This window comes from Oncorhynchus tshawytscha, linkage group LG09 (genome assembly GCF_018296145.1).
Source record: "Oncorhynchus tshawytscha isolate Ot180627B linkage group LG09, Otsh_v2.0, whole genome shotgun sequence".
In the NCBI taxonomy this organism is placed as follows: domain Eukaryota; kingdom Metazoa; phylum Chordata; class Actinopteri; order Salmoniformes; family Salmonidae; genus Oncorhynchus; species Oncorhynchus tshawytscha.
Window position 1 is genome coordinate 55,901,707 of NC_056437.1, and position 9,511 is coordinate 55,911,217.

A 9,511-nucleotide genomic window follows, 5' to 3' on the forward strand; every position below is an offset into this window, starting at 1 on the left:
GTTCAATTCTCGGGCTGACTCTTTTCTCTGTATACTTCAATGATGTCATTCTTGCTGCTGGTGATTCTCTGATCCACCTCTACGCAGACGTATACATGCATTCTGTATACATTTGGCCTATCTTTGGACACTGTGTTAACCTCTCTGGGATATTAGGGACGGTAGCGTCCCACCCCGCCAACAGCCAGTGAAAGTGCAGGGCGCCAAATTCAAAACAACAAAAATCTCCAAATTAAAATTGCTCAAGCAAACAAGTATTTTACACCATTTTAAAGATACAATTCTTGTTAATCCAGCCACAGTGTCTAATTTCAAAAAGGCTTTACAGCGAAAGCACCACAAACGAATAGGTTAGGTCACCACCAAGTCACAGAAAAACACAGTCATTTTTCCAGCAAAAGAGTGGAGTCACAAAAAGCAGAAATATAGATAAAATGAATCACTAAACTTTGATGATCTTCATCAGATGACACTCATAGGACTTCATGTTACAAAATACATGTATGATTTGTTCGTTAAAGTGCATATGTATATCCAAAAATCACATTTTACATTGGCGTGTTATGTTCAGCAGTTCCAAAACATGCAGTGATTTTGCAGAAAAAAATGAACAAATAAAATATGAAGCTCCTAAATAAGATCTGGTGCAACCAATTACCTTCAGAAGTCACATAATTAGTTAAATAAAGTCCACCTGTGAGCAATCTAAGTGTCACATGATCTGTCACATGATTTCATGTTCTGAAAGGCCCCCGAGTCTGCAACACCACTAAGCAAGGGGCACCACCAAGCAAGCGGCACCATGAAGACCAAGAAGCTCTCCAAGCAGGTCAGGGAAAATGTTGTGGAGAAGTACAGATCAGGGTTGGGTTATAAAAAAATATCAGAAACTTTTGAACATCCCAAAGAGCACTATTAAATCCATTATTAAAAGAATTGAAAGAATATAGCACCACAACAAACCTGCCATGAAAGGGCCATTCACCAAAACTCACGTACCAGGCAAGGAGGGCATTAATCAGAGAGGCAACAAAGAGACCAAAGACAACCCCGAAGGAGCTGCAAAGATAGACAGTGGAGATTGGAGTATCTGTCCATAGGACCACTTTCAGCCGTACACTCCACAGAGCTGGGCTTTACAGAAGAGTAGCCAGAAAAAAGCCATTGCTTGAAGAAAAAAAAAAGCAAACTTGTTTGGTGTTCCCCAAAAGGCATGTGGGAGACTCCGCAAACATATGGAAGAATGTACTCTGGTCAGATGAGACTAAAATTTAGTTTTTTGACCATCAATGAAAATGCTATGTCTGTTGCAAACCCAACATCTCTCATCACCCGAGAATACCATCCCTACAGTAAAAGCATGGTGTTGGCAGCATCATGTTGTGGGGATGTTTTTCATCAGCAGGGACTGGGAATCTGGTCCGAATTGACGGAATGATAGATATCTCTAAATACAGGGAAATTCTTGAGGGAAACCTGTTTCAGTCTTCCAGAGATTTGAGACTGGGACAGAGGTTCACCTACCAGCAGGACAATGACCCTAAGCATACTGCTAAAGCAACACTTGAGTGGTTTAAGGGAAAACATTTAAATGTCTTGGAATGGCCTAGTCAAAGCACAAAACTCAATCCAATTGAGAATCTGTGGTACGACTTAAAGATTGCTGTATACCAGCGGAACCCATCCAACTTGAAGGAGCTGGAGCAGTTTTGCCTTGAAGAATGGGCAAGAACCCCAGTGGCTAGATGTGCCAAGCTTATAGAGTAATACCCACAAGAGACTTGCAGCTGTAATTGCTGCAAAAGGTGGCAAAGTATTGACTTGGGGGGGAATAGTTATGCACGCTCAAGTTTTGTCTTATTTCTTGTTTGTTTCGCAATAAATAAAAAATGTGCATCTTCAAAGTGGTAGGCATATTGTGTAAATCAAATGATACAATCCCCCCCAAAATATATTTTAATTCCAGGTTGCAAGGCAACAAAATAGGAAAAATGTCAAGGGGGATGAATACTTTTGCAAGCCACTTGTATATATATACCCAATAATATATGGGGGATTGGAAATTATGAGAAAAAAATTACATTGATGGAGGCTACAATCTATCCACAATATTAAAGCTGATCTACCTCCTAAAAAAATAAGAAAAAAGGTGTAAACATGGTCCAAGACCAAGGCCAGTCACAGAGGCCTTTCGCATGCTCCTCGGCGGAGGTCTATTATTACTTAGCTAGCTAATCACACGGGTAAGGTTCTTTGATGTAATAGAAGCACCAGAATCTATCTATCGTATCTGCCGCCATCACAAGCAGTCACTCACGAGCCTAATAACGTGAACAACACATAGCTAATGTGCTATACAAAAATCAGATCAAATCAAATCAAATCAAATTTTATTTGTCACATACACATGGTTAGCAGATGTTAATGCGAGTGTAGCGAAATGCTTGTGCTTCTAGTTCCGACAATGCAGTAATAACCAACAAGTAATCTAACTAACAATTCCAAAACTACTGTCTTATACACAGTGTAAGGGGATAAAGAATATGTACATAAGGATATATGAATGAGTGATGGTACAGAGCAGCATAGGCAAGATACAGTAGCTGATATCGAGTACAGTATATACATATGAGATGAGTATGTAAACAAAGTGGCATAGTTAAAGTGGCTAGTGATACATGTATTACATAAGGATGCAGTCGATGATATAGAGTACAGTATATACTTATGCATATGAGATGAATAATGTAGGGTATGTAAACATTATATAAGGTAGCATTGTTTAAAGTGGCTAGTGATATATTTACATCATTTCCCATCAATTCCCATTATTAAAGTGGCTGGAGTTGAGTCAGTGTCAGTGTCAGTGTCAGTGTGTTGGCAGCAGCCACTCAATGTTAGTGGTGGCTGTTTAACAGTCTGATGGCCTTGAGATAGAAGCTGTTTTTCAGTCTCTCGGTCCCAGCTTTGATGCACCTGTACTGACCTCGCCTTCTGGATGATAGCGGGGTGAACAGGCAGTGGCTCGGGTGGTTGATGTCCTTGATGATCTTTATGGCCTTCCTGTAACATCGGGTGGTGTAGGCAGGTAGTTTGCCCCCGGTGATGCGTTATGCAGACCTCACTACCCTCTGGAGATCCTTACGGTTGAGGGCGGAGCAGTTGCCGTACCAGGCGGTGATACAGCCCGCCAGGATGCTCTCGATTGTGCATCTGTAGAAGTTTGTGAGTGCTTTTGGTGACAAGCCGAATTTCTTCAGCCTCCTGAGGTTGAAGAGGTCCTAGAGGCGCTGCTGCGCCTTCTTCACGATGCTGTCTGTGTGAGTGGACCAATTCAGTTTGTCTGTGATGTGTATGCCGAGGAACTTAAAACTTGCTACCCTCTCCACTACTGTTCCATCGATGTGGATAGGGGGTGTTCCCTCTGCTGTTTCCTGAAGTCCACAATCATCTCCTTAGTTTTGTTGACGTTGAGTGTGAGATTATTTTCCTGACACCACACTCCGAGGGCCCTCCCTCCTCCCTGTAGACCGTCTCGTCGTTGTTGGTAATCAAGCCTACCACTGTTGTGTCGTCCGCAAACTTGATGATTGAGTTGGAGGCGTGCGTGGCCACGCAGTCGTGGGTGAACAGGGAGTACAGGAGAGGGCTCAGAACGCACCCTTGTGGGGCCCCAGTGTTGAGGATCAGCGGGGAGGAGATGTTGTTGCCTACCCTCACCACCTGGGGCGGCCCGTCAGGAAGTCCAGTACCCAGTTGCACAGGGCGGGGTCGAGACCCAGGGTCTCGAGCTTGATGACGAGCTTGGAGGGTACTATGGTGTTGAATGCCGAGCTGTAGTCGATGAACAGCATTCTCACATAGGTATTCCTCTTGTCCAGATGGGTTAGGGCAGTGTGCAGTGTGGTTGAGATTGCATCGTCTGTGGACCTATTTGGGCGGTAAGCAAATTGGAGTGGGTCTAGGGTGTCAGGTAGGGTGGAGGTGATATGGTCCTTGACTAGTCTCTCAAAGCACTTCATGATGACGGATGTGAGTGCTACGGGGCGGTAGTCGTTTAGCTCAGTTACCTTAGCTTTCTTGGGAACAGGAACAATGGTGGCCCTCTTGAAGCATGTGGGAACAGCAGACTGGTATAGGGATTGATTGAATATGTCCGTAAACACACCGGCCAGCTGGTCTGCGCATGCTCTGAGGGCGCGGCTGGGGATGCCGTCTGGGCCTGCAGCCTTGCGAGGGTTAACACGTTTAAATGTCTTACTCACCTCGGCTGCAGTGAAGGAGAGACCGCATGTTTTCATTGCAGGCCGTGTCAGTGGCACTGTATTGTCCTCAAAGCGGGCAAAAAGTTGTTTAGTCTGCCTGGGAGCAAGACATCCTGGTCCGTGACTGGGCTGAATTTCTTCCTGTAGTCCGTGATTGACTGTAGACCCTGCCACATGCCTCTTGTGTCTGAGCCGTTGAATTGAGATTCTACTTTGTCTCTGTACTGACGCTTAGCTTGTTTAATAGCCTTGCGGAGGGAATAGCTGCACTGTTTGTATTCAGTCATGTCACCAGACACCTTGCCCTGATTAAAAGCAGTGGTTCGCGCTTTCAGTTTCACACGAATGCTGCCATCAATCCACGGTTTCTGGTTAGGGAATGTTTTAATCGTTGCTATGGGAACGACATCTTCAACGCACGTTCTTATGAACTCGCACACCGAATCAGCGTATTCGTCAATGTTGTTGTCTGACGCAATACGAAACATCTCCCAGTCCACGTGATGGAAGCAGTCTTGGAGTGTGGAGTCAGCTTGGTCGGACCAGCGTTGGACAGACCTCAGCGTGGGAGCCTCTTGTTTTAGTTTCTGTCTGTAGGCAGGGATCAACAAAATGGAGTCGTGGTCAGCTTTTCCGAAAGGGGGACGGGGCAGGGCCTTATATGCGTCGCGGAAGTTAGAGTAACAATGATCCAAGGTCTTTCCACCCCTGGTTGCGCAATCGATATGCTGATAAAATTTAGGGAGTCTTGTTTTCAGATTAGCCTTGTTAAAATCCCCAGCTACAATGAATGCAGCCTCCGGATAAATCGTTTCCAGTTTGCAGAGAGTTAAATAAAGTTTGTTCAGAGCCATTGATGTGTCTGCTTGGGGGGGATATATACGGCTGTGATTATAATCGAAGAGAATTCTCTTGGTAGATAATGCGGTCTACATTTGATTGTGAGGAATTCTAAATCAGGTGAACAGAAGGATTTGAGTTCCTGTATGTTTCTTTCATCACACCATGTCACGTTGGCCATAAGGCATACGCCCCCGCCCCTCTTCTTACCAGAAAGATGTTTGTTTCTGTCGGCGCGATGCGTGGAGAAACCCGCTGGCTGCACCGCTTCGGATAGCGTCGTTCCAGTGAGCCATGTTTCCGTGAAACAAAGAACGTTACAGTCTCTGATGTCCCTCTGGAATGCTACCCTTGCTCGGATTTCATCAACCTTGTTGTCAAGAGACTGGACATTGGCAAGAAGAATGCTAGGGAGTGGTGCACGGTGTGCCCGTCTCCGGAGTCTGACCAGAAGACCGCCTCGTTTCCCTCTTTTTCGGAGTCGTCTTTTGGGTCGCTGCATGGAATCCACTCCGTTGTCCTGTTTGTAAGGCAGAACACAGGATCTGCGTCGTCGCGAAAAACATATTCTTGGTCGTACTGATGGTGAGTTGACGCTGATCTTATATTCAGTAGTTCTTCTCGACTGTATGTAATGAAACCTAAGATGACCTGGGGTACTAATGTAAGAAATAACACGTAAAAAAACAAAAACCTGCATAGTTTCCTAGGAACGCGAAGCGAGGCGGCCATCTCTGTCGGCGCCGGAAGTTGTAGCTATTTGTTAGCTACTTGCTTGTTTGTCATTGCATAGTTAGCTAATGGTTGCGCTATCGAACCTGCTAGCAAACTAGCAGATATTTGTGCTATCATTATTTTTTTTCAAAGAGGTGGGGTGGGGGGGTTTACAGGTACAAAAACAATCAAAGAAATGCATACAAAGATAACCCCAACCCATTCCCCACCTCAGTCACCATCCACCCGACCACATCCTCCCTCCCCACCTGGAAACCACGTTTCCCAACCCGTCTTCCACCATTCGACTAGCACCATTAATGCTTGCTGTCGATAATTCTAATGTTATAACTTCTAATTGTAACTGTATCCACTGGTTAAATGGGAGAGAGTGGGTTGGTTGCCATCTTAAGAGACAAAAACATTTCCCCCAGAAGTGCTGCCTACCAGCCGTAATCTTCTCTGATTGATTGAGAGACTGAAGGGGCTATCAACGTTAAGTAACATAAGAAATGCAAAGCATTGAATATTTACATTCATGCAAATCAAAAGTAATTTTGTAACTTTGCAGCAGAAGCATTTAACTGCAGGGCAATCCCACATTCCTTCCTATGAAGGAATGTGCCTACCTGATTTAGGGGACACCGTATAACTTTTCCTTGGTGTTAAATACAGTCTGGGAACAAACTTGAAATGTTGATGGTTTGGATTACGGGATGTCAAGTTCATAATTTTCCATATTCTGTTCCAATTAAAGGGTTGTTTGGATTCAATTAGGACTATGGACAATACATTTTGAATATAAACTTTCCAAAATGTGTTTATACATATTATAGAGATCAGTCCTTTCGGGAGTCCGGAGAATTTATTTTTTAAATCCCATCATTGGATGATTGGGTAGTTGGGTTTCTCAAGGGACTCCATAGCCAGCATAGCTGTCCAAAATTGTAAATATAGAAAAAAAGATTTGCCTGGTAATGTGTATGTATCTTTCAAATCTTGGAATGTTATAAAATCGTTACTGTCCATGATATCGGTAAGGGTATGGAGTCCACATTTGGACGATGGGGTGATGCAAAAGGCCAGCCTCCAGATTGCCAGGCATTATTGTGAAATATTGGAGTATGGGCATGAAATTTTGATTCACAGTTACATTGTTTTTCAATGTTTCTCCAAATAGAGATTGTGTGAGCAATAATAGGACCAAGGCATAGTTTACATTGTTTAAGGGATATACAGTATCAGTGAAGACCACCTCCTCCAGGGCAATAGGAAACACCATATTTCTCTCTGTACTCAGCCAGGGGCAGAATAATCATGTCAAAACCAATTTAGGATGGGGCGAAATGCTAGTGCCTGGAGATACGACTTAAAGTTTGGTACGGATAGTATTCCTACGTCTTTCCCTCTTTGTAAATTTGATAATTTTATCCTGGATTGTTTACCTTGCCATATACAATAAAAGCTCTTATTTGTGGATTTTAAAAATCTTATAACTATAGCTACAACTAGGATCGCACATGACTCAAGTTTGGGCTTGCGTTTGTGGAGGCCGGCAAGACAGATCCAAAGTCTCCAATGTCATATAAAAAAATGTAGCAGACAGTTGAAAACAAATTGAACATTTTCACAACTTGTTTCCAGTGGTGGGTGGTGGAGGGGGGCACTTATCTTGAGCTGCACACCCACCTTTTAATTTTTTGGGGGGCATCTTCAATAACACCTTTCACAATATGTAAATGTTACCTTTGAAGAAGCTCATTGTGTGAGTGTTTAATCTATGAAGAATCAAGAATCACATCCCAAAAAATTAGACTGATATTTCAGGCTACTGTAGCTGTCAAATTCTCACATGCCTCCACTGACACCAACCCATAAACAGGTTGTAAGCAATATGCTTGCATGTTAGTGCAGTAGCAATAGAATGCATGCTGCTTGCTGTCTTGACAGCAGTTGTTTCAATAGCACAGTTTCCACTTCCTGCTGACTGATGTGGCAAAGTAGGAGTTTGTGAACTCTGTTTACAGGTCAAAGAAGAAAATGAGTAGGTGACTGTTTAGAACATGAAGATCTTTAAATCTGCTGGAAAAAAGTAGTCATGCTTTTATGCAATTACAACTGACAAAACAATAGGCCTAACGGGTAAAGCAAAGTTCACCATTTCTTTTTCCATCCATTTTTTTTTTTGTGTTCACAGTTGTCACCTTGCTGGCCCTGCATTTGCCTTTGGGGAGCACAACACTTTTATCAGAACCCAATTCTTCCCCACACTGGACAACACAAACATGGTGTACTTCTTCAACTATGTTCGCTGTGCTGTGGCCACTACTCTGGCACTAGGGGCTGCCAACGAGAGAACAGAACCCACCTCATATCTGCAGGGTTGGGGTGTAACTGATAGGGTTGGGGGAGCAGGGTTGGGGTGTTACGCTAAAGGCAAAAATATTGTAATCAGACTACAGATACTTCAAAAAATATATATATGATGTACGATATACGATGTTGAATGCTTTTAAATTCAGATGTTTGCAAAAAAAATACATTATGGTACCTTACTGTTTTCACAATGACATTCAATTCAGCACTGAAAAAAGGCACAAGTTTAAGTTTGTTCCACCTGAGCAAATCTGACCACTAGTGAGAGACAACTACGATGACACCCTAAATGTGTTTGATGGATCGTTTTTGTCTTCTCCTAATGCATAAGGGGAAAGTAATGAAAAAATAAATGAAAGTAATCCCGAAATTACATTACTGATTACAAGGTAACTAGTAACTGAAACCACTTACATTTAGAAACTATAATACTCAAACCTGCATATGTTTTCTCAGGTATTTTCACTCACAGATTCTAAAATCATGGTTCTTGGGCCACTTTCTCTGCACTCAATACTTTTGAGGTGAGGTTTGTTATATGGCCTGTGTTGAGAGTGTTCTTGTTTTCTCAGAACTAATCTACCCTCTGGCTTGTCACTGGGTCTGGGACCAGCAAGGCATCGTCAGTCAAACCTCTGCCTCCTACCCATCACAGGTGTGAACCAGTCACATACCATACTCAAATTCAAGATTTAGGTATGTATTATAAGCAGAGAGAGTATCTCGTATTAACCCAGACTTCTGTCCAGGACTATGCAGACTATATCAGTGTGATCTTGCTGGGTTATGCAGCTGCAGCCATCTCACTGTGGGCTATAGGATCACGGACTTGATGCTGGAGTCCCAATTTCAAAGGCCATCGGAAGGTATTCAGACCCCCTTGACAGCCTAAAGTGTTTTAAATAATTTTCCTCTCATCAATCTACACACAATACCCCATAATGACAAAGCAAAAACAGGTTTAGATTTTTTTTCTCACATTTATTAAAAATAAAATACTGAAAATGCTTTGTTGAAGCACCTTTGGCAGCAATTTACAGCCTCAAGTATTTTTGGGTATGACGCTACAGGCTTCGCAAACCTGTATTTGGGGAGTTTCTCTCATTCTGCTCTGCAGATACTTACAAGCTCTGTCAAGTTGGATGGGGAGCATCGCTGCACAACTATTTTCAGATCTCTCCAGAGATGTTCGATCAGGTTCAAGTCCGGGCTCTGGTTGGGCCACTCAAGGACATTGAGACTTATCCTGAAGCCACTCCTGCATTGTCTTGGCTTTGTGCTCAGGGTCATTGTCCTGTTGGAAGAAGAACCTTCAC